The sequence below is a fragment of the Amblyomma americanum genome, chromosome 4 (genome assembly GCF_052857255.1).
Source record: "Amblyomma americanum isolate KBUSLIRL-KWMA chromosome 4, ASM5285725v1, whole genome shotgun sequence".
In the NCBI taxonomy this organism is placed as follows: Eukaryota; Metazoa; Arthropoda; class Arachnida; order Ixodida; family Ixodidae; genus Amblyomma; species Amblyomma americanum.
The window spans coordinates 31,722,733-31,746,582 of NC_135500.1; positions in this window are offsets into that span (position 1 = coordinate 31,722,733).

Sequence of the window (23,850 nt, forward strand, 5' to 3'; positions counted from 1 at the left end):
CTGCGCGAAAAGCATGTATTCGTGCTTTATACAACGAGACAAGCTGTTTTAGAGCGAAACGAGCTATATCTGAGCACATCAGTTTTACAAGTGTCCGTGTGATACGCTTCAAACTTTTTTCTCTCATGACTGCGCTAGAAGCATGTATTCGTGCTTCATACAACGAGACAAGCTGTTTTAGACCGATACAACTAGATCTGTACATATCGGATTTACATGTGTCCGTGTGATACGCGTCAAAACTTTTTCTCTCATAATTGCGCGAAAAGCATGTATTCGTGCTCAATACAACGAGACAAGCTGCTTTAGACCGAAACCGGCTAGATCTGAACATAACGGTTTTACAAGTGTCCATGTGATACGCGTCAACACTTTTTCTCTCAGCACTGTGCGAATAGCATATATTCGTGCTTAATACAACGAGACAAGCTCTTTTAGACCAAAACGAGCTAGATCTGAACATATTGGTTTTACAAGTGTCCATGTGATACGCGTCAACACATTTTCTCTCAGGACTGCGCGAAAAGCATATATTCGTGCTTAATACAACGAGACGAGCTGTTTTCGACCGAAACGAGCTAGATCTGAACACATCGGTTTTACAAGTCTCCCTGTGATACGCGCCAACACTTTTTCTCTCAGTACTGCGCTAAAAGCATGTATTCGTGCTTAATACAGCGAGACAAGCTGTTTTAGACCGAAACGAGCTAGATCTGAACACATCGGTTTTACAAGTGTCCGTGTAATACGCCTCAAAACTTTTTCTCGCATAACTACGCGAAAAGCATGTATTCGTGTTAATACAACGAGAGAAGCTGTTTTAGACCGAAACGAGCTAGATGTGAACACATCGGATTTACAAGTGTCCGTGGGATACGCGTCAAAACGTTTTCTCTCATAACTGCGCGAAAAGCTTGTATTTGTGCTGAATACAACCAGACAAGTTTTTTAGACCAAAACGAGCTAGATCTGAACACTTCGGTTTTACATGTGTCCGCGTGATACACGTCAAAACCTTTTCTCTCATAACTTCGCGAAAAGCATGTACTGGTGCTTAATACAACGAGGCAAGCTGTTTTAGACCGAAACGAACTAGATCTGAAAACATCGGTTTTACAAGTCTCTCTGTGATACGCGTCAACACTTTTTCTCTCAGTACTGCGCGAAAAACTTGTATTTGTGCTTAATACAACGAGACAAGCTTTTTTAGACCGAAACGAGCTAGATGTGAACACATCGGTTTTACAAGTGTCCGTGGGATACGCGTCAAAACGTTTTCTCTCATAACTGCGCGAAAAGCTTGTATTTGCGCTGAATACAACCAGACAAGCTTTTTTAGACCAAAACGAGATAGATCTGAACACATCGGTTTTACAAGTGTCCGTGTAATACGCGTCAAACCTTTTGCTCTCATAACTGCGCGAAAATTATGTATTTGCGCTTAATACAACGAGACAAGCTGTTTTAGACCGAAACGAGCTAGATCTGAACAAATCGATTTTACAAGTGTCCGTGTAATACGCGTCAAAACTTTTTCTCGCATAACTGCGCGAAAAGCATGTATTCGTGTTAATACAACGAGAGGAGCTGTTTTAGACCGAAACGAGCTAGATGTGACTACATCGTTTTTACAAGTGTCTGTGGGATACGCGTCAAAACGTTTTCTCTCATAACTGCGCGAAAAGCTTGTATTTGCGCTGAATACAACCAGACAAGCTTTTTTAGACCAAAACGAGATAGATCTGAACACATCGGTTTTACAAGTGTCCGTGTGATACGCGTCAAACCTTTTGCTCTCATAACTGCGCGAAAATTATGTATTTGCGCTTAATACAGCGAGACAAGCTGTTTTAGACCGATACGAGCTAGATCTGAACACATCGGTTTTACAAGTGTCCGTGTAATACGCGTCAAAACGTTTTCTCGCATAACTGCGCGAAAGGCATGTATTCGTGCTTAATGCAACGCGACAACCTGTTTTAGACCGAAACGAGGTAAATTAGAGCACATCGGTTTTACAAGTGTCTGCGTGATACGCGTCAAAAGTTTTTCTTTCATAACTGCGCGAAAAGCATGTATTCGTGCTTTATACAACGAGACAAGCTGTTTTAGACCGAAACGAGCTATGTCTGAACACATCGGTTTTACAAGTGTCCGTGTGATACGCTTCAAACATTTCTCTCTCATGACTGCGCTAAAAGCATGTATTCGTGCTTAATACAACGAGACAAGCTGCTTTAGACCGAAACGAACTAGATCTGAACATATCGGATTTACATGTGTCCGTGTGATACGCGTCAGAACTTTTTCTCTCATAATTGCGCGAAAAGCGTGTATTCGTGCTCAATACAACGAGACAAGCTGTTCTAGACCGAAAACGGCTAGATCTGAACATATCGGTTATACAAATGTCCATGTGATACGCGTCAACACTTTTTCTCTCAGGACTGCGCGAAAAGCATATATTCGTGCTTAATACAACGAGACAAGCTGTTTTAGACCGAAACTAACTAGATCTGAACATATCGGATTTACAAGTGTCCGTGTGATCGCGTCAAAACTTTTTCTCTCATAATTGCGCGAAAAGCATGTATTCGTGCTAAATACAACAAGACAAGCTGTTTTAGACCGAAATGAGCTAGATCTGAACATATCGGTTTTACAAGTGTTAATGTGATACGCGTCAACACTTTTTCTCTCAGGACTGCGCGAAAAGCATATATTCGTGCTTAATACAACGAGACAAGCTGTTTTCGACCGAAACGGGCTAGATCTGAACACATCGGTTTTAAAAGTCTCCCTGTGATACGCGTCAACACTTTTTCTCTCAGTACTGCGCGAAAAGCTTGTATTCGTGCTTTATACAACGAGACAAGCTGTTTTAGAGCGAAACGAGCTATATCTGAGCACATCAGTTTTACAAGTGTCCGTGTGATACGCTTCAAACCTTTTTCTCTCATGACTGCGCTAGAAGCATGTATTCGTGCTTCATACAACGAGACAAGCTGTTTTAGACCGATACAACTAGATCTGTACATATCGGATTTACATGTGTCCGTGTGATACGCGTCAAAACTTTTTCTCTCATAATTGCGCGAAAAGCATGTATTCGTGCTCAATACAACGAGACAAGCTGTTTTAGACCGAAACCGGCTAGATCTGAACATAACGGTTTTACAAGTGTCCATGTGATACGCGTCAACACTTTTTCTCTCAGCACTGTGCGAATAGCATATATTCGTGCTTAATACAACGGGACAAGCTCTTTTAGACCAAAACGAGCTAGATCTGAACATATTGGTTTTACAAGTGTCCATGTGATACGCGTCAACACATTTTCTCTCAGGACTGCGCGAATAGCATATATTCGTGCTTAATACAACGAGACGAGCTGTTTTCGACCGAAACGAGCTAGATCTGAACACATCGGTTTTACAAGTCTCCCTGTGATACGCGCCAACACTTTTTCTCTCAGTACTGCGCAAAAAGCATGTATTCGTGTTAATACAACGAGAGAAGCTTTTTTAGACCGAAACGAGCTAGATGTGAACACATCGGTTTTACAAGTGTCCGTGGGATACGCGTCAAAACGTTTTCTCTCATAACTGCGCGAAAAGCTTGAATTTGCGCTGAATACAACCAGACAAGCTATTTTAGACCAAAACGAGATAGATCTGAACATATCGGTTTTACAAGTGTCCATGTGATACGCGTCAACACTTTTTTTCTCAGCACTGCGCGAAAAGCATATATTCTTGCTTAATACAATGAGACAGGCTGTTTTAGACCGAAACGAACTAGATCTGATCATATCGGATTTACAATTGTCCGTGTGATACGCGTCGAAATTTTTTCTCTCATAATTGCGCGAAAAGCATGTATTCATGCTAAGTACAACGAGACAAGCTGTTTTAGACCGAAAGGAGCTAGATCTGAACATATCGGTTTTACAAGTGTCCGTGTAATACGCGTTAAAACTTTTTCTCGCATAACTGCGCGAAAAGCATGTATTCGTGTTAATACAACGAGAGAAGCTGTTTTAGACCGAAACGAGCTAGATGTGAACACATCGGTTTTACAAGTGTCCGTGGGATACGCGTCAAACCTTTTGCTCTCATAACTGCGCGAAAATTATGTATTTGCGCTTAATACAGCGAGACAAGCTGTTTTAGACCGATACGAGCTAGATCTGAACACATCGGTTTTACAAGTGTTCGTGTAATACGCGTCAAAACTTTTTCTCGCATAACTGCGCGAAAGGCATGTATTCGTGCTTAATGCAACGAGACAACCTGTTTTAGACCGAAACGAGGTAAATTAGAGCACATCGGTTTTACAAGTGTCCGTGTGATACGCGTCAAAACTTTTTCTTTCATAACTGCGCGAAAAGCATGTATTCGTGCTTTATACAACGAGACAAGCTGTTTTAGACCGAAACGAGCTATGTCTGAACACATCGGTTTTACAAGTGTCCGTGTGATATGCTTCAAACATTTCTCTCTCATGACAGCGCTAAAAGCATGTATTCGTGCTTAATACAACGAGACAAGCTGTTTTAGACCGAAACGAACTAGATCTGAACATATCGGATTTACATGTGTCCGTGTGATATGCGTCAGAACTTTTTCTCTCATAATTGCGCGAAGAGCGTGTATTTGTGCTCAATACAACGAGACAAGCTGTTTTAGACCGAAACCGGCTAGATCTGAACATATCGGTTATACAAGTGTCCATGTGATACGCGGCAACACTTTTTCTCTCAGCACTGCGCGAAAAGCATATATTCTTGCTTGATATAACGAGAAAAGCTGTTTTAGACCGAAACGAACTAGATCTGATCATATCGGATTTACAAGTGTCCGTGTGATACGCGTCGAAATTTTTTCTCTCATAATTGCGCGAAAAGCATGTATTCATGCTAAGTACAACGAGACAAGCTGTTTTAGACCGAAAAGAGCTAGATCTAAACATATCGGTTTTACAAGTGTCCATGTGATACGCGTCAAGACTTTTTCTCTCAGGACTGCGCGAAAAGCATATATTCGTGCTCAATACAACGAGACAAGCTGTTTTCGACCGAAACGAGCTAGATCTGAACATATCGGATTTACAAGTGTCCGTGTGATCGCGTCAAAACTTTTTCTCTCATAATTGCGCGAAAAGCATGTATTCGTGCTAAATACAACAAGACAAGCTGTTTTAGACCGATATGAGCTAGATCTGAACATATCGGTTTTACAAGTGTTAATGTGATACGCGTCAACACTTTTTCTCTCAGGACTGCGCGAAAAGCATATATTCGTGCTTAATACAACGAGACAAGCTGTTTTCGACCGAAACGAGCTAGATCTGAACACATCGGTTTTAAAAGTCTCCCTGTGATACGCGTCAACACTTTTTCTCTCAGTACTGCGCGAAAAGCATGTATTCGTGCTTTATACAACGAGACAAGCTGTTTTAGAGCGAAACGAGCTATATCTGAGCACATCAGTTTTACAAGTGTCCGTGTGATACGCTTCAAACCTTTTTCTCTCATGACTGCGCTAGAAGCATGTATTCGTGCTTCATACAACGAGACAAGCTGTTTTAGACCGAAAGGAGCTAGATCTGAACATATCGGTTTTACAAGTGTCCGTGTAATACGCGTTAAAACTTTTTCTCGCATAACTGCGCGAAAAGCATGTATTCGTGTTAATACAACGAGAGAAGCTGTTTTAGACCGAAACGAGCTAGATGTGAACACATCGGTTTTACAAGTGTCCGTGGGATACGCGTCAAACCTTTTGCTCTCATAACTGCGCGAAAATTATGTATTTGCGCTTAATACAGCGAGACAAGCTGTTTTAGACCGATACGAGCTAGATCTGAACACATCGGTTTTACAAGTGTTCGTGTAATACGCGTCAAAACTTTTTCTCGCATAACTGCGCGAAAGGCATGTATTCGTGCTTAATGCAACGAGACAACCTGTTTTAGACCGAAACGAGGTAAATTAGAGCACATCGGTTTTACAAGTGTCCGTGTGATACGCGTCAAAACTTTTGCTTTCATAACTGCGCGAAAAGCATGTATTCGTGCTTTATACAACGAGACAAGCTGTTTTAGACCGAAACGAGCTATGTCTGAACACATCGGTTTTACAAGTGTCCGTGTGATATGCTTCAAACATTTCTCTCTCATGACAGCGCTAAAAGCATGTATTCGTGCTTAATACAACGAGACAAGCTGTTTTAGACCGAAACGAACTAGATCTGAACATATCGGATTTACATGTGTCCGTGTGATATGCGTCAGAACTTTTTCTCTCATAATTGCGCGAAGAGCGTGTATTTGTGCTCAATACAACGAGACAAGCTGTTTTAGACCGAAACCGGCTAGATCTGAACATATCGGTTATACAAGTGTCCATGTGATACGCGGCAACACTTTTTCTCTCAGCACTGCGCGAAAAGCATATATTCTTGCTTGATATAACGAGAAAAGCTGTTTTAGACCGAAACGAACTAGATCTGATCATATCGGATTTACAAGTGCCCGTGTGATACGCGTCGAAATTTTTTCTCTCATAATTGCGCGAAAAGCATGTATTCATGCTAAGTACAACGAGACAAGCTGTTTTAGACCGAAAAGAGCTAGATCTAAACATATCGGTTTTACAAGTGTCCATGTGATACGCGTCAAGACTTTTTCTCTCAGGACTGCGCGAAAAGCATATATTCGTGCTCAATACAACGAGACAAGCTGTTTTCGACCGAAACGAGCTAGATCTGAACATATCGGATTTACAAGTGTCCGTGTGATCGCGTCAAAACTTTTTCTCTCATAATTGCGCGAAAAGCATGTATTCGTGCTAAATACAACAAGACAAGCTGTTTTAGACCGATATGAGCTAGATCTGAACATATCGGTTTTACAAGTGTTAATGTGATACGCGTCAACACTTTTTCTCTCAGGACTGCGCGAAAAGCATATATTCGTGCTTAATACAACGAGACAAGCTGGTTTCGACCGAAACGAGCTAGATCTGAACACATCGGTTTTAAAAGTCTCCCTGTGATACGCGTCAACACTTTTTCTCTCAGTACTGCGCGAAAAGCATGTATTCGTGCTTTATACAACGAGACAAGCTGTTTTAGAGCGAAACGAGCTATATCTGAGCACATCAGTTTTACAAGTGTCCGTGTGATACGCTTCAAACCTTTTTCTCTCATGACTGCGCTAGAAGCATGTATTCGTGCTTCATACAACGAGACAAGCTGTTTTAGACCGATACAACTAGATCTGAACATACCGGTTTTACAAGTGTCCATGTGATACGCGTCAACACTTTTTCTCTCAGCACTGTGCGAATAGCATGTATTCGTGCTTCATACAACGAGACAAGCTGTTTTAGACCGAAAGGAGCTAGATCTGAACATATCGGTTTTACAAGTGTCCGTGTAATACGCGTTAAAACTTTTTCTCGCATAACTGCGCGAAAAGCATGTATTCGTGTTAATACAACGAGAGAAGCTGTTTTAGACCGAAACGAGCTAGATGTGAACACATCGGTTTTACAAGTGTCCGTGGGATACGCGTCAAACCTTTTGCTCTCATAACTGCGCGAAAATTATGTATTTGCGCTTAATACAGCGAGACAAGCTGTTTTAGACCGATACGAGCTAGATCTGAACACATCGGTTTTACAAGTGTTCGTGTAATACGCGTCAAAACTTTTTCTCGCATAACTGCGCGAAAGGCATGTATTCGTGCTTAATGCAACGAGACAACCTGTTTTAGACCGAAACGAGGTAAATTAGAGCACATCGGTTTTACAAGTGTCCGTGTGATACGCGTCAAAACTTTTGCTTTCATAACTGCGCGAAAAGCATGTATTCGTGCTTTATACAACGAGACAAGCTGTTTTAGACCGAAACGAGCTATGTCTGAACACATCGGTTTTACAAGTGTCCGTGTGATATGCTTCAAACATTTCTCTCTCATGACAGCGCTAAAAGCATGTATTCGTGCTTAATACAACGAGACAAGCTGTTTTAGACCGAAACGAACTAGATCTGAACATATCGGATTTACATGTGTCCGTGTGATATGCGTCAGAACTTTTTCTCTCATAATTGCGCGAAGAGCGTGTATTTGTGCTCAATACAACGAGACAAGCTGTTTTAGACCGAAACCGGCTAGATCTGAACATATCGGTTATACAAGTGTCCATGTGATACGCGGCAACACTTTTTCTCTCAGCACTGCGCGAAAAGCATATATTCTTGCTTGATATAACGAGAAAAGCTGTTTTAGACCGAAACGAACTAGATCTGATCATATCGGATTTACAAGTGTCCGTGTGATACGCGTCGAAATTTTTTCTCTCATAATTGCGCGAAAAGCATGTATTCATGCTAAGTACAACGAGACAAGCTGTTTTAGACCGAAAAGAGCTAGATCTAAACATATCGGTTTTACAAGTGTCCATGTGATACGCGTCAAGACTTTTTCTCTCAGGACTGCGCGAAAAGCATATATTCGTGCTCAATACAACGAGACAAGCTGTTTTCGACCGAAACGAGCTAGATCTGAACATATCGGATTTACAAGTGTCCGTGTGATCGCGTCAAAACTTTTTCTCTCATAATTGCGCGAAAAGCATGTATTCGTGCTAAATACAACAAGACAAGCTGTTTTAGACCGATATGAGCTAGATCTGAACATATCGGTTTTACAAGTGTTAATGTGATACGCGTCAACACTTTTTCTCTCAGGACTGCGCGAAAAGCATATATTCGTGCTTAATACAACGAGACAAGCTGTTTTCGACCGAAACGAGCTAGATCTGAACACATCGGTTTTAAAAGTCTCCCTGTGATACGCGTCAACACTTTTTCTCTCAGTACTGCGCGAAAAGCATGTATTCGTGCTTTATACAACGAGACAAGCTGTTTTAGAGCGAAACGAGCTATATCTGAGCACATCAGTTTTACAAGTGTCCGTGTGATACGCTTCAAACCTTTTTCTCTCATGACTGCGCTAGAAGCATGTATTCGTGCTTCATACAACGAGACAAGCTGTTTTAGACCGAAAGGAGCTAGATCTGAACATATCGGTTTTACAAGTGTCCGTGTAATACGCGTTAAAACTTTTTCTCGCATAACTGCGCGAAAAGCATGTATTCGTGTTAATACAACGAGAGAAGCTGTTTTAGACCGAAACGAGCTAGATGTGAACACATCGGTTTTACAAGTGTCCGTGGGATACGCGTCAAACCTTTTGCTCTCATAACTGCGCGAAAATTATGTATTTGCGCTTAATACAGCGAGACAAGCTGTTTTAGACCGATACGAGCTAGATCTGAACACATCGGTTTTACAAGTGTTCGTGTAATACGCGTCAAAACTTTTTCTCGCATAACTGCGCGAAAGGCATGTATTCGTGCTTAATGCAACGAGACAACCTGTTTTAGACCGAAACGAGGTAAATTAGAGCACATCGGTTTTACAAGTGTCCGTGTGATACGCGTCAAAACTTTTGCTTTCATAACTGCGCGAAAAGCATGTATTCGTGCTTTATACAACGAGACAAGCTGTTTTAGACCGAAACGAGCTATGTCTGAACACATCGGTTTTACAAGTGTCCGTGTGATATGCTTCAAACATTTCTCTCTCATGACAGCGCTAAAAGCATGTATTCGTGCTTAATACAACGAGACAAGCTGTTTTAGACCGAAACGAACTAGATCTGAACATATCGGATTTACATGTGTCCGTGTGATATGCGTCAGAACTTTTTCTCTCATAATTGCGCGAAGAGCGTGTATTTGTGCTCAATACAACGAGACAAGCTGTTTTAGACCGAAACCGGCTAGATCTGAACATATCGGTTATACAAGTGTCCATGTGATACGCGGCAACACTTTTTCTCTCAGCACTGCGCGAAAAGCATATATTCTTGCTTGATATAACGAGAAAAGCTGTTTTAGACCGAAACGAACTAGATCTGATCATATCGGATTTACAAGTGCCCGTGTGATACGCGTCGAAATTTTTTCTCTCATAATTGCGCGAAAAGCATGTATTCATGCTAAGTACAACGAGACAAGCTGTTTTAGACCGAAAAGAGCTAGATCTAAACATATCGGTTTTACAAGTGTCCATGTGATACGCGTCAAGACTTTTTCTCTCAGGACTGCGCGAAAAGCATATATTCGTGCTCAATACAACGAGACAAGCTGTTTTCGACCGAAACGAGCTAGATCTGAACATATCGGATTTACAAGTGTCCGTGTGATCGCGTCAAAACTTTTTCTCTCATAATTGCGCGAAAAGCATGTATTCGTGCTAAATACAACAAGACAAGCTGTTTTAGACCGATATGAGCTAGATCTGAACATATCGGTTTTACAAGTGTTAATGTGATACGCGTCAACACTTTTTCTCTCAGGACTGCGCGAAAAGCATATATTCGTGCTTAATACAACGAGACAAGCTGGTTTCGACCGAAACGAGCTAGATCTGAACACATCGGTTTTAAAAGTCTCCCTGTGATACGCGTCAACACTTTTTCTCTCAGTACTGCGCGAAAAGCATGTATTCGTGCTTTATACAACGAGACAAGCTGTTTTAGAGCGAAACGAGCTATATCTGAGCACATCAGTTTTACAAGTGTCCGTGTGATACGCTTCAAACCTTTTTCTCTCATGACTGCGCTAGAAGCATGTATTCGTGCTTCATACAACGAGACAAGCTGTTTTAGACCGATACAACTAGATCTGAACATACCGGTTTTACAAGTGTCCATGTGATACGCGTCAACACTTTTTCTCTCAGCACTGTGCGAATAGCATGTATTCGTGCTTAATACAACGAGACAAGCTCTTTTAGACCAAAACGAGCTAGATCTGAACATATCGGTTTTACAAGTGTCCATGTGATACGCGTCAACACATTTTCTCTCAGGACTGCGCGAAAAGCATATATTCGTGCTTAATACAACGAGACGAGCTGTTTTCGACCGAAACAAGCTAGATCTGAACACATCGGTTTTACAAGTCTCCCTGTGATACGCGCCAACACTTTTTCTCTCAGTACTGCGCAAAAAGCATGTATTCGTGTTAATACAACGAGAGAAGCTTTTTTAGACCGAAACGAGCAAGATGTGAACACATCGGTTTTACAAGTGTCCGTGGGATACGCGTCAAAACGTTTTCTCTCATAACTGCGCGAAAAGCTTGAATTTGCGCTGAATACAACTAGACAAGCTATTTTAGACCAAAACGAGATAGATCTGAACATATCGGTTTTACAAGTGTCCATGTGATACGCGTCAACACTTTTTTTCTCAGCACTGCGCGAAAAGCATATATTCTTGCTTAATACAATGAGACAGGCTGTTTTAGACCGAAACGAACTAGATCTGATCATATCGGATTTACAATTGTCCGTGTGATACGCGTCGAAATTTTTTCTCTCATAATTGCGCGAAAAGCATGTATTCATGCTAAGTACAACGAGACAAGCTGTTTTAGACCGAAAGGAGCTAGATCTGAACATATCGGTTTTACAAGTGTCCGTGTGATACGCGCCGAAATTTTTTCTCTCATAATTGCGCGAAAAGCATGTATTCATGCTAAGTACAACGAGACAAGCTGTTTTAGACCAAACGAGCTAGATCTGAACAAATCGATTTTACAAGTGTCCGTGTAATACGCGTCAAAACTTTTTCTCGCATAACTGCGCGAAAAGCATGTATTCGTGTTAATACAACGAGAGAAGTTGTTTTAGACCGAAACGAGCTAGATGTGGCTACATCGTTTTTACAAGTGTCTGTGGGATACGCGTCAAAACGTTTTCTCTCATAACTGCGCGAAAAGCTTGTATTTGCGCTGAATACAACCAGACAAGCTTTTTTAGACCAAAACGAGATAGATCTGAACACATCGGTTTTACAAGTGTCCGTGTGATACGCGTCAAACCTTTTGCTCTCATAACTGCGCGAAAATTATGTATTTGCGCTTAATACAGCGAGACAAGCTGTTTTAGACCGATACGAGCTAGATCTGAACACTTCGGTTTTACAAGTGTCCGTGTAATACGCGTCAAAACGTTTTCTCGCATAACTGCGCGAAAAGCATGTATTCGTGCTTTATACAACGAGACAAGCTGTTTTAGACCGAAACGAGCTATGTCTGAACACATCGGTTTTACAAGTGTCCGTGTGATACGCTTCAAACATTTCTCTCTCATGACTGCGCTAAAAGCATGTATTCGTGCCTAATACAACGAGACAAGCTGCTTTAGACCGAAACGAACTAGGTCTGAACATATCGGATTTACATGTGTCCGTGTGATACGCGTCAGAACTTTTTCTCTCATAATTGCGCGAAAAGCGTGTATTCGTGCTCAATACAACGAGACAAGCTGTTCTAGACCGAAAACGGCTAGATCTGAACATATCGGTTATACAAATGTCCATGTGATACGCGTCAACACTTTTTCTCTCAGGACTGCGCGAAAAGCATATATTCGTGCTTAATACAACGAGACAAGCTGTTTTAGACCGAAACGAACTAGATCTGAACATATCGGATTTACAAGTGTCCGTGTGATCGCGTCAAAACTTTTTCTCTCATAATTGCTCGAAAAGCATGTATTCGTGCTAAATACAACAAGACAAGCTGTTTTAGACCGAAATGAGCTAGATCTGAACATATCGGTTTTACAAGTGTTAATGTGATACGCGTCAACACTTTTTCTCTCAGGACTGCGCGAAAAGCATATATTCGTGCTTAATACAACGAGACAAGCTGTTTTCGACCGAAACGAGCTATATCTGAGCACATCAGTTTTACAAGTGTCCGTGTGATACGCTTCAAACCTTTTTCTCTCATGACTGCGCTAGAAGCATGTATTCGTGCTTCATACAACGAGACAAGCTGTTTTAGACCGATACAACTAGATCTGTACATATCGGATTTACATGTGTCCGTGTGATACGCGTCAAAATTCTTTCTCTCATAATTGCGCGAAAAGCATGTATTCGTGCTCAATACAACGAGACAAGCTGTTTTAGACCGAAACCGGCTAGATCTGAACATAACGGTTTTACAAGTGTCCATGTGATACGCGTCAACACTTTTTCTCTCAGCACTGTGCGAATAGCATATATTCGTGCTTAATACAACGGGACAAGCTCTTTTAGACCAAAACGAGCTAGATCTGAACATATTGGTTTTACAAGTGTCCATGTGATACGCGTCAACACATTTTCTCTCAGGACTGCGCGAAAAGCATATATTCGTGCTTAATACAACGAGACGAGCTGTTTTAGACCGAAACGAGCTAGATCTGAACACATCGGTTTTACAAGTGTCCGTGTAATACGCCTCAAAACTTTTTCTCGCATAACTGCGCGAAAAGCATGTATTCGTGTTAATACAACGAGAGAAGCTGTTTTAGACCGAAACGAGCTAGATGTGAACACATCGGATTTACAAGTGTCCGTGGGATACGCGTCAAAACGTTTTCTCTCATAACTGCGCGAAAAGCTTGTATTTGTGCTGAATACAACCAGACAAGTTTTTTAGACCAAAACGAGCTAGATCTGAACACTTCGGTTTTACATGTGTCCGCGTGATACACGTCAAAACCTTTTCTCTCATAACTTCGCGAAAAGCATGTACTCGTGCTTAATACAACGAGGCAAGCTGTTTTAGACCGAAACGAACTAGCTCTGAAAACATCGGTTTTACAAGTCTCTCTGTGATACGCGTCAACACTTTTTCTCTCAGTACTGCGCGTAAAACTTGTATTTGTGCTTAATACAACGAGACAAGCTTTTTTAGACCGAAACGAGCTAGATGTGAACACATCGGTTTTACAAGTGTCCGTGTGATACGCGTCAGAACTTTTTCTCTCATAATTGCGCGAAAAGCGTGTATTCGTGCTCAATACAACGAGACAAGCTGTTCTAGACCGAAAACGGCTAGATCTGAACATATCGGTTATACAAATGTCCATGTGATACGCGTCAACACTTTTTCTCTCAGGACTGCGCGAAAAGCATATATTCGTGCTTAATACAACGAGTCAAGCTGTTTTAGACCGAAACGAACTAGATCTGAACATATCGGATTTACAAGTGTCCGTGTGATCGCGTCAAAACTTTTTCTCTCATAATTGCGCGAAAAGCATGTATTCGTGCTAAATACAACAAGACAAGCTGTTTTAGACCGAAATGAGCTAGATCTGAACATATCGGTTTTACAAGTGTTAATGTGATACGCGTCAACACTTTTTCTCTCAGGACTGCGCGAAAAGCATATATTCGTGCTTAATACAACGAGACAAGCTGTTTTCGACCGAAACGAGCTAGATCTGAACACATCGGTTTTAAAAGTCTCCCTGTGATACGCGTCAACACTTTTTCTCTCAGTACTGCGCGAAAAGCATGTATTCGTGCTTTATACAACGAGACAAGCTGTTTTAGAGCGCAACGAGCTATATCAGAGCACATCAGTTTTACAAGTGTCCGTGTGATACGCTTCAAACCTTTTTCTCTCATGACTGCGCTAGAAGCATGTATTCGTGCTTCATACAACGAGACAAGCTGTTTTAGACCGATACAACTAGATCTGTACATATCGGATTTACATGTGTCCGTGTGATACGCGTCAAAACTTTTTCTCTCATAATTGCGCGAAAAGCATGTATTCGTGCTCAATACAACGAGACAAGCTGTTTTAGACCGAAACCGGCTAGATCTGAACATAACGGTTTTACAAGTGTCCATGTGATACGCGTCAACACTTTTTCTCTGAGCACTGTGCGAATAGCATATATTCGTGCTTAATACAACGAGACAAGCTCTTTTAGACCAAAACGAGCTAGATCTGAACATATTGGTTTTACAAGTGTCCATGTGATACGCGTCAACACATTTTCTCTCAGGACTGCGCGAAAAGCATATATTCGTGCTTAATACAACGAGACGAGCTGTTTTCGACCGAAACGAGCTAGATCTGAACACATCGGTTTTACAAGTCTCCCTGTGATACGCGCCAACACTTTTTCTCTCAGTACTGCGCAAAAAGCATGTATTCGTGTTAATACAACGAGAGAAGCTTTTTTAGACCGAAACGAGCAAGATGTGAACACATCGGTTTTACAAGTGTCCGTGGGATACGCGTCAAAACGTTTTCTCTCATAACTGCGCGAAAAGCTTGAATTTGCGCTGAATACAACCAGACAAGCTATTTTAGACCAAAACGAGATAGATCTGAACATATCGGTTTTACAAGTGTCCGTGTGATACGCGTCAACACTTTTTTTCTCAGCACTGCGCGAAAAGCATATATTCTTGCTTAATACAATGAGACAGGCTGTTTTAGACCGAAACGAACTAGATCTGATCATATCGGATTTACAATTGTCCGTGTGATACGCGTCGAAATTTTTTCTCTCATAATTGCGCGAAAAGCATGTATTCATGCTAAGTACAACGAGACAAGCTGTTTTAGACCGAAAGGAGCTAGATCTGAACATATCGGTTTTACAAGTGTCCGTGTGATACGCGCCGAAATTTTTTCTCTCATAATTGCGCGAAAAGCATGTATTCATGCTAAGTACAACGAGACAAGCTGTTTTAGACCAAACGAGCTAGATCTGAACAAATCGATTTTACAAGTGTCCGTGTAATACGCGTCAAAACTTTTTCTCGCATAACTGCGCGAAAAGCATGTATTCGTGTTAATACAACGAGAGAAGTTGTTTTAGACCGAAACGAGCTAGATGTGGCTACATCGTTTTTACAAGTGTCTGTGGGATACGCGTCAAAACGTTTTCTCTCATAACTGCGCGAAAAGCTTGTATTTGCGCTGAATACAACCAGACAAGCTTTTTTAGACCAAAACGAGATAGATCTGAACACATCGGTTTTACAAGTGTCCGTGTGATACGCGTCAAACCTTTTGCTCTCATAACTGCGCGAAAATTATGTATTTGCGCTTAATACAGCGAGACAAGCTGTTTTAGACCGATACGAGCTAGATCTGAACACATCGGTTTTACAAGTGTCCGTGTAATACGCGTCAAAACGTTTTCTCGCATAACTGCGCGAAAGGCATGTATTCGTGCTTAATGCAACGCGACAACCTGTTTTAGACCGAAATGAGGTAAATTAGAGCACATCGGTTTTACAAGTGTCCGCGTGATACGCGTCAAAAGTTTTTCTTTCATAACTGCGCGAAAAGCATGTATTCGTGCTTTATACAACGAGACAAGCTGTTTTAGACCGAAACGAGCTATGTCTGAACACATCGGTTTTACAAGTGTCCGTGTGATACGCTTCAAACATTTCTCTCTCATGACTGCGCTAAAAGCATGTATTCGTGCCTAATACAACGAGACAAGCTGCTTTAGACCGAAACGAACTAGATCTGAACATATCGGATTTACATGTGTCCGTGTGATACGCGTCAGAACTTTTTCTCTCATAATTGCGCGAAAAGCGTGTATTCGTGCTCAATACAACGAGACAAGCTGTTCTAGACCGAAAACGGCTAGATCTGAACATATCGGTTATACAAATGTCCATGTGATACGCGTCAACACTTTTTCTCTCAGGACTGCGCGAAAAGCATATATTCGTGCTTAATACAACGAGACAAGCTGTTTTAGACCGAAACGAACTAGATCTGAACATATCGGATTTACAAGTGTCCGTGTGATCGCGTCAAAACTTTTTCTCTCATAATTGCTCGAAAAGCATGTATTCGTGCTAAATACAACAAGACAAGCTGTTTTAGACCGAAATGAGCTAGATCTGAACATATCGGTTTTACAAGTGTTAATGTGATACGCGTCAACACTTTTTCTCTCAGGACTGCGCGAAAAGCATATATTCGTGCTTAATACAACGAGACAAGCTGTTTTCGACCGAAACGAGCTAGATCTGAACACATCGGTTTTAAAAGTCTCCCTGTGATACGCGTCAACACTGTTTCTCTCAGTACTGCGCGAAAAGCATGTATTCGTGCTTTATACAACGAGACAAGCTGTTTTAGAGCGAAACGAGCTATATCTGAGCACATCAGTTTTACAAGTGTCCGTGTGATACGCTTCAAACCTTTTTCTCTCATGACTGCGCTAGAAGCATGTATTCGTGCTTCATACAACGAGACAAGCTGTTTTAGACCGATACAACTAGATCTGTACATATCGGATTTACATGTGTCCGTGTGATACGCGTCAAAATTTTTTCTCTCATAATTGCGCGAAAAGCATGTATTCGTGCTCAATACAACGAGACAAGCTGTTTTAGACCGAAACCGGCTAGATCTGAACATAACGGTTTTACAAGTGTCCATGTGATACGCGTCAACACTTTTTCTCTCAGCACTGTGCGAATAGCATATATTCGTGCTTAATACAACGAGACAAGCTCTTTTAGACCAAAACGAGCTAGATCTGAACATATTGGTTTTACAAGTGTCCATGTGATACGCGTCAACACATTTTCTCTCAGGACTGCGCGAAAAGCATATATTCGTGCTTAATACAACGAGACGAGCTGTTTTCGACCGAAACGAGCTAGATCTGAACACATCGGTTTTACAAGTCTCCCTGTGATACGCGCCAACACTTATTCTCTCAGTACTGCGCTAAAAGCATGTATTCGTGCTTAATACAGCGAGACAAGCTGTTTTAGACCGAAACGAGCTAGATCTGAACACATCGGTTTTACAAGTGTCCGTGTAATACGCCTCAAAACTTTTTCTCGCATAACTGCGCGAAAAGCATGTATTCGTGTTAATACAACGAGAGAAGCTGTTTTAGACCGAAACGAGCTAGATGTGAACACATCGGATTTACAAGTGTCCGTGGGATACGCGTCAAAACGTTTTCTCTCATAACTGCGCGAAAAGCTTGTATTTGTGCTGAATACAACCAGACAAGTTTTTTAGACCAAAACGAGCTAGATCTGAACACTTCGGTTTTACATGTGTCCGCGTGATACACGTCAAAACCTTTTCTCTCATAACTTCGCGAAAAGCATGTACTCGTGCTTAATACAACGAGGCAAGCTGTTTTAGACCGAAACGAACTAGATCTGAAAACAGCGGTTTTACAAGTCTCTCTGTGATACGCGTCAACACTTTTTCTCTCAGTACTGCGCGAAAAACTTGTATTTGTGCTTAATACAACGAGACAAGCTTTTTTAGACCGAAACGAGCTAGATGTGAACACATCGGTTTTACAAGTGTCCGTGGGATACGCGTCAAAACGTTTTCTCTCATAACTGCGCGAAAAGCTTGTATTTGCGCTGAATACAACCAGACAAGCTTTTTTAGACCAAAACGAGATAGATCTGAACACATCGGTTTTACAAGTGTCCGTGTAATACGCGTCAAACCTTTTGCTCTCATAACTGCGCGAAAATTATGTATTTGCGCTTAATACAACGAGACAAGCTGTTTTAGACCGAAACGAGCTAGATCTGAACAAATGGATTTTACAAGTGTCCGTGTAATACGCGTCAAAACTTTTTCTCGCATAACTGCGCGAAAAGCATGTATTCGTGTTAATACAACGAGAGGAGCTGTTTTAGACCGAAACGAGCTAGATGTCACTACATCGTTTTTACAAGTGTCTGTGGGATACGCGTCAAAACGTTTTCTCTCATAACTGCGCGAAAAGCTTGTATTTGCGCTGAATACAACCAGACAAGCTTTTTTAGACCAAAACGAGATAGATCTGAACACATCGGTTTTACAAGTGTCCGTGTGATACGCGTCAAACCTTTTGCTCTCATAACTGCGCGAAAATTATGTATTTGCGCTTAATACAGCGAGACAAGCTGTTTTAGACCGATACGAGCTAGATCTGAACACATCGGTTTTACAAGTGTCCGTGTAATACGCGTCAAAACGTTTTCTCGCATAACTGCGCGAAAGGCATGTATTCGTGCTTAATGCAACGCGACAACCTGTTTTAGACCGAAACGAGGTAAATTAGAGCACATCGGTTTTACAAGTGTCCGCGTGATACGCGTCAAAAGTTTTTCTTTCATAACTGCACGAAAAGCATGTATTCGTGCTTTATACAACGAGACAAGCTGTTTTAGACCGAAACGAGCTATGTCTGAACACATCGGTTTTACAAGTGTCCGTGTGATACGCTTCAAACATTTCTCTCTCATGACTGCGCTAAAAGCATGTATTCGTGCTTAATACAACGAGACAAGCTGTTTTAGACCGAAACGAACTAGATCTGAACATATCGGATTTACAAGTGTCCGTGTGATCGCGTCAAAACTTTTTCTCTCATAATTGCGCGAAAAGCATGTATTCGTGTTAAATACAACAAGACAAGCTGTTTTAGACCGAAATGAGCTAGATCTGAACATATCGGTTTTACAAGTGTTAATGTGATACGCGTGAACACTTTTTCTCTCAGGACTGCGCGAAAAGCATATATTCGTGCTTAATACAACGAGACAAGCTGTTTTCGACCGAAACGGGCTAGATCTGAACACATCGGTTTTAAAAGTCTCCCTGTGATACGCGTCAACACTTTTTCTCTCAGTACTGCGCGAAAAGCATGTATTCGTGCTTTATACAACGAGACAAGCTGTTTTAGAGCGAAACGAGCTATATCTGAGCACATCAGTTTTACAAGTGTCCGTGTGATACGCTTCAAACCTTTTTCTCTCATGACTGCGCTAGAAGCATGTATTCGTGCTTCATAAAACGAGACAAGCTGTTTTAGACCGATACAACTAGATCTGTACATATCGGATTTACATGTGTCCGTGTGATACGCGTCAAAACTTTTTCTCTCATAATTGCGCGAAAAGCATGTATTCGTGCTCAATACAACGAGACAAGCTGTTTTAGACCGAAACGAGCTATATCTGAACACATCGGTTTTACAAGTGTCCATGTGATACGCGTCAACACTTTTTCTCTCAGAACTGTGCGAATAGCATATATTCGTGCTTATTACAACGAGACAAGCTCTTTTAGACCAAAACGAGCTAGATCTGAACATATTGGTTTTACAAGTGTCCATGTGATACGCGTCAACACATTTTCTCTCAGGACTGCGCGAAAAGCATATATTCGTGCTTAATACAACGAGACGAGCTGTTTTCGACCGAAACGAGCTAGATCTGAACACATCGGTTTTACAAGTCTCCCTGTGATACGCGCCAACACTTTTTCTCTCAGTACTGCGCAAAAAGCATGTATTCGTGTTAATACAACGAGAGAAGCTTTTTTAGACCGAAACGAGCTAGATGTGAACACATCGGTTTTACAAGTGTCCGTGGGATACGCGTCAAAACATTTTCTCTCATAACTGCGCGAAAAGCTTGAATTTGCGCTGAATACAACCAGACAAGCTATTTTAGACCAAAACGAGATAGATCTGAACATATCGGTTTTACAAGTGTCCATGTGATACGCGTCAACACTTTTTTTCTCAGCACTGCGCGAAAAGCATATATTCTTGCTTAATACAATGAGACAGGCTGTTTTAGACCGAAACGAACTAGATCTGATCATATCGGATTTACAATTGTCCGTGTGATACGCGTCGAAATTTTTTCTCTCATAATTGCGCGAAAAGCATGTATTCATGCTAAGTACAACGAGACAAGCTGTTTTAGACCGAAAGGAGCTAGATCTGAACATATCGGTTTTACAAGTGTCCGTGTAATACGCGTCAAAACTTTTTCTCGCATAACTGCGCGAAAAGCATGTATTCGTGTTAATACAACGAGAGAAGCTGTTTTAGACCGAAACGAGCTAGATGTGAACACATCGGTTTTACAAGTGTCCGTGGGATACGCGTCAAACCTTTTGCTCTCATAACTGCGCGAAAATTATGTATTTGCGCTTAATACAGCGAGACAAGCTGTTTTAGACCGATACGAGCTAGATCTGAACACATCGGTTTTACAAGTGTTCGTGTAATACGCGTCAAAACTTTTTCTCGCATAACTGCGCGAAAGGCATGTATTCGTGCTTAATGCAACGAGACAACCTGTTTTAGACCGAAACGAGGTAAATTAGAGCACATCGGTTTTACAAGTGTCCGTGTGATACGCGTCAAAACTTTTTCTTTCATAACTGCGCGAAAAGCATGTATTCGTGCTTTATACAACGAGACAAGCTGTTTTAGACCGAAACGAGCTATGTCTGAACACATCGGTTTTACAAGTGTCCGTGTGATATGCTTCAAACATTTCTCTCTCATGACAGCGCTAAAAGCATGTATTCGTGCTTAATACAACGAGACAAGCTGTTTTAGACCGAAACGAACTAGATCTGAACATATCGGATTTACATGTGTCCGTGTGATACGCGCCAGAACTTTTTCTCTCATAATTGCGCGAAAAGCGTGTATTCGTGCTCAATACAACGAGACAAGCTGTTTTAGACCGAAACCGGCTAGATCTGAACATATCGGTTATACAAGTGTCCATGTGATACGCGGCAACACTTTTTCTCTCAGCACTGCGCGAAAAGCATATATTCTTGCTTGATATAACGAGAAAAGCTGTTTTAGACCGAAACGAACTAGATCTGATCATATCGGATTTACAAGTGTCCGTGTGATACGCGTCGAAATTTTTTCTCTCATAATTGCGCGAAAAGCATGTATTCATGCTAAGTACAACGAGACAAGCTGTTTTAGACCGAAAAGAGCTAGATCTAAACATATCGGTTTTACAAGTGTCCATGTGATACGCGTCAAGACTTTTTCTCTCAGGACTGCGCGAAAAGCATATATTCGTGCTCAATACAACGAGACAAGCTGTTTTCGACCGAAACGAGCTAGATCTGAACATATCGGATTTACAAGTGTCCGTGTGATCGCGTCAAAACTTTTTCTCTCATAATTGCGCGAAAAGCATGTATTCGTGCTAAATACAACAAGACAAGCTGTTTTAGACCGAAATGAGCTAGATCTGAACATATCGGTTTTACAAGTGTTAATGTGATACGCGTCAACACTTTTTCTCTCAGGACTGCGCGAAAAGCATATATTCGTGCTTAATACAACGAGACAAGCTGTTTTAGAGCGAAACGAGCTATATCTGAGCACATCAGTTTTACAAGTGTCCGTGTGATACGCTTCAAACCTTTTTCTCTCATGACTGCGCTAGAAGCATGTATTCGTGCTTCATACAACGAGACAAGCTGTTTTAGACCGATACAACTAGATCTGTACATATCGGATTTACATGTGTCCGTGTGATACGCGTCAAAACTTTTTCTCTCATAATTGCGCGAAAAGCATGTATTCATGCTCAATACAACGAGACAAGCTGTTTTAGACCGAAACCGGCTAGATCTGAACATAACGGTTTTACAAGTGTCCATGTGATACGCGTCAACACTTTTTCTCTCAGCACTGTGCGAATAGCATATATTCGTGCTTAATACAACGAGACAAGCTCTTTTAGACCAAAACGAGCTAGATCTGAACATATTGGTTTTACAAGTGTCCATGTGATACGCGTCAACACATTTTCTCTCAGGACTGCGCGAAAAGCATATATTCGTGCTTAATACAACGAGACGAGCTGTTTTCGACCGAAACGAGCTAGATCTGAACACATCGGTTTTACAAGTCTCCCTGTGATACGCGCCAACACTTTTTCTCTCAGTACTGCGCAAAAAGCATGTATTCGTGTTAATACAACGAGAGAAGCTTTTTTAGACCGAAACGAGCAAGATGTGAACACATCGGTTTTACAAGTGTCCGTGGGATACGCGTCAAAAGGTTTTCTCTCATAACTGCGCGAAAAGCTTGAATTTGCGCTGAATACAACCAGACAAGCTATTTTAGACCAAAACGAGATAGATCTGAACATATCGGTTTTACAAGTGTCCATGTGATACGCGTCAACACTTTTTTTCTCAGCACTGCGCGAAAAGCATATATTCTTGCTTAATACAATGAGACAGGCTGTTTTAAACCGAAACGAACTAGATCTGATCATATCGGATTTACAATTGTCCGTGTGATACGCGTCGAAATTTTTTCTCTCATAATTGCGCGAAAAGCATGTATTCATGCTAAGTACAACGAGACAAGCTGTTTTAGACCGAAAGGAGCTAGATCTGAACATATCGGTTTTACAAGTGTCCGTGTGATACGCGCCGAAATTTTTTCTCTCATAATTGCGCGAAAAGCATGTATTCATGCTAAGTACAACGAGACAAGCTGTTTTAGACCAAACGAGCTAGATCTGAACAAATCGATTTTACAAGTGTCCGTGTAATACGCGTCAAAACTTTTTCTCGCATAACTGCGCGAAAAGCATGTATTCGTGTTAATACAACGAGAGAAGGTGTTTTAGACCGAAACGAGCTAGATGTGGCTACATCGTTTTTACAAGTGTCTGTGGGATACGCGTCAAAACGTTTTCTCTGATAACTGCGCGAAAAGCTTGTATTTGCGCTGAATACAACCAGACAAGCTTTTTTAGACCAAAACGAGATAGATCTGAACACATCGGTTTTACAAGTGTCCGTGTGATACGCGTCAAACCTTTTGCTCTCATAACTGCGCGAAAATTATGTATTTGCGCTTAATACAGCGAGACAAGGTGTTTTAGACCGATACGAGCTAGATCTGAACACTTCGGTTTTACAAGTGTCCGTGTAATACGCGTCAAAACGTTTTCTCGCATAACTGCGCGAAAGGCATGTATTCGTGCCTAATGCAACGCGACAACCTGTTTTAGACCGAAATGAGGTAAATTAGAGCACATCGGTTTTACAAGTGTCCGCGTGATACGCGTCAAAAGTTTTTCTTTCATAACTGCGCGAAAAGCATGTATTCGTGCTTT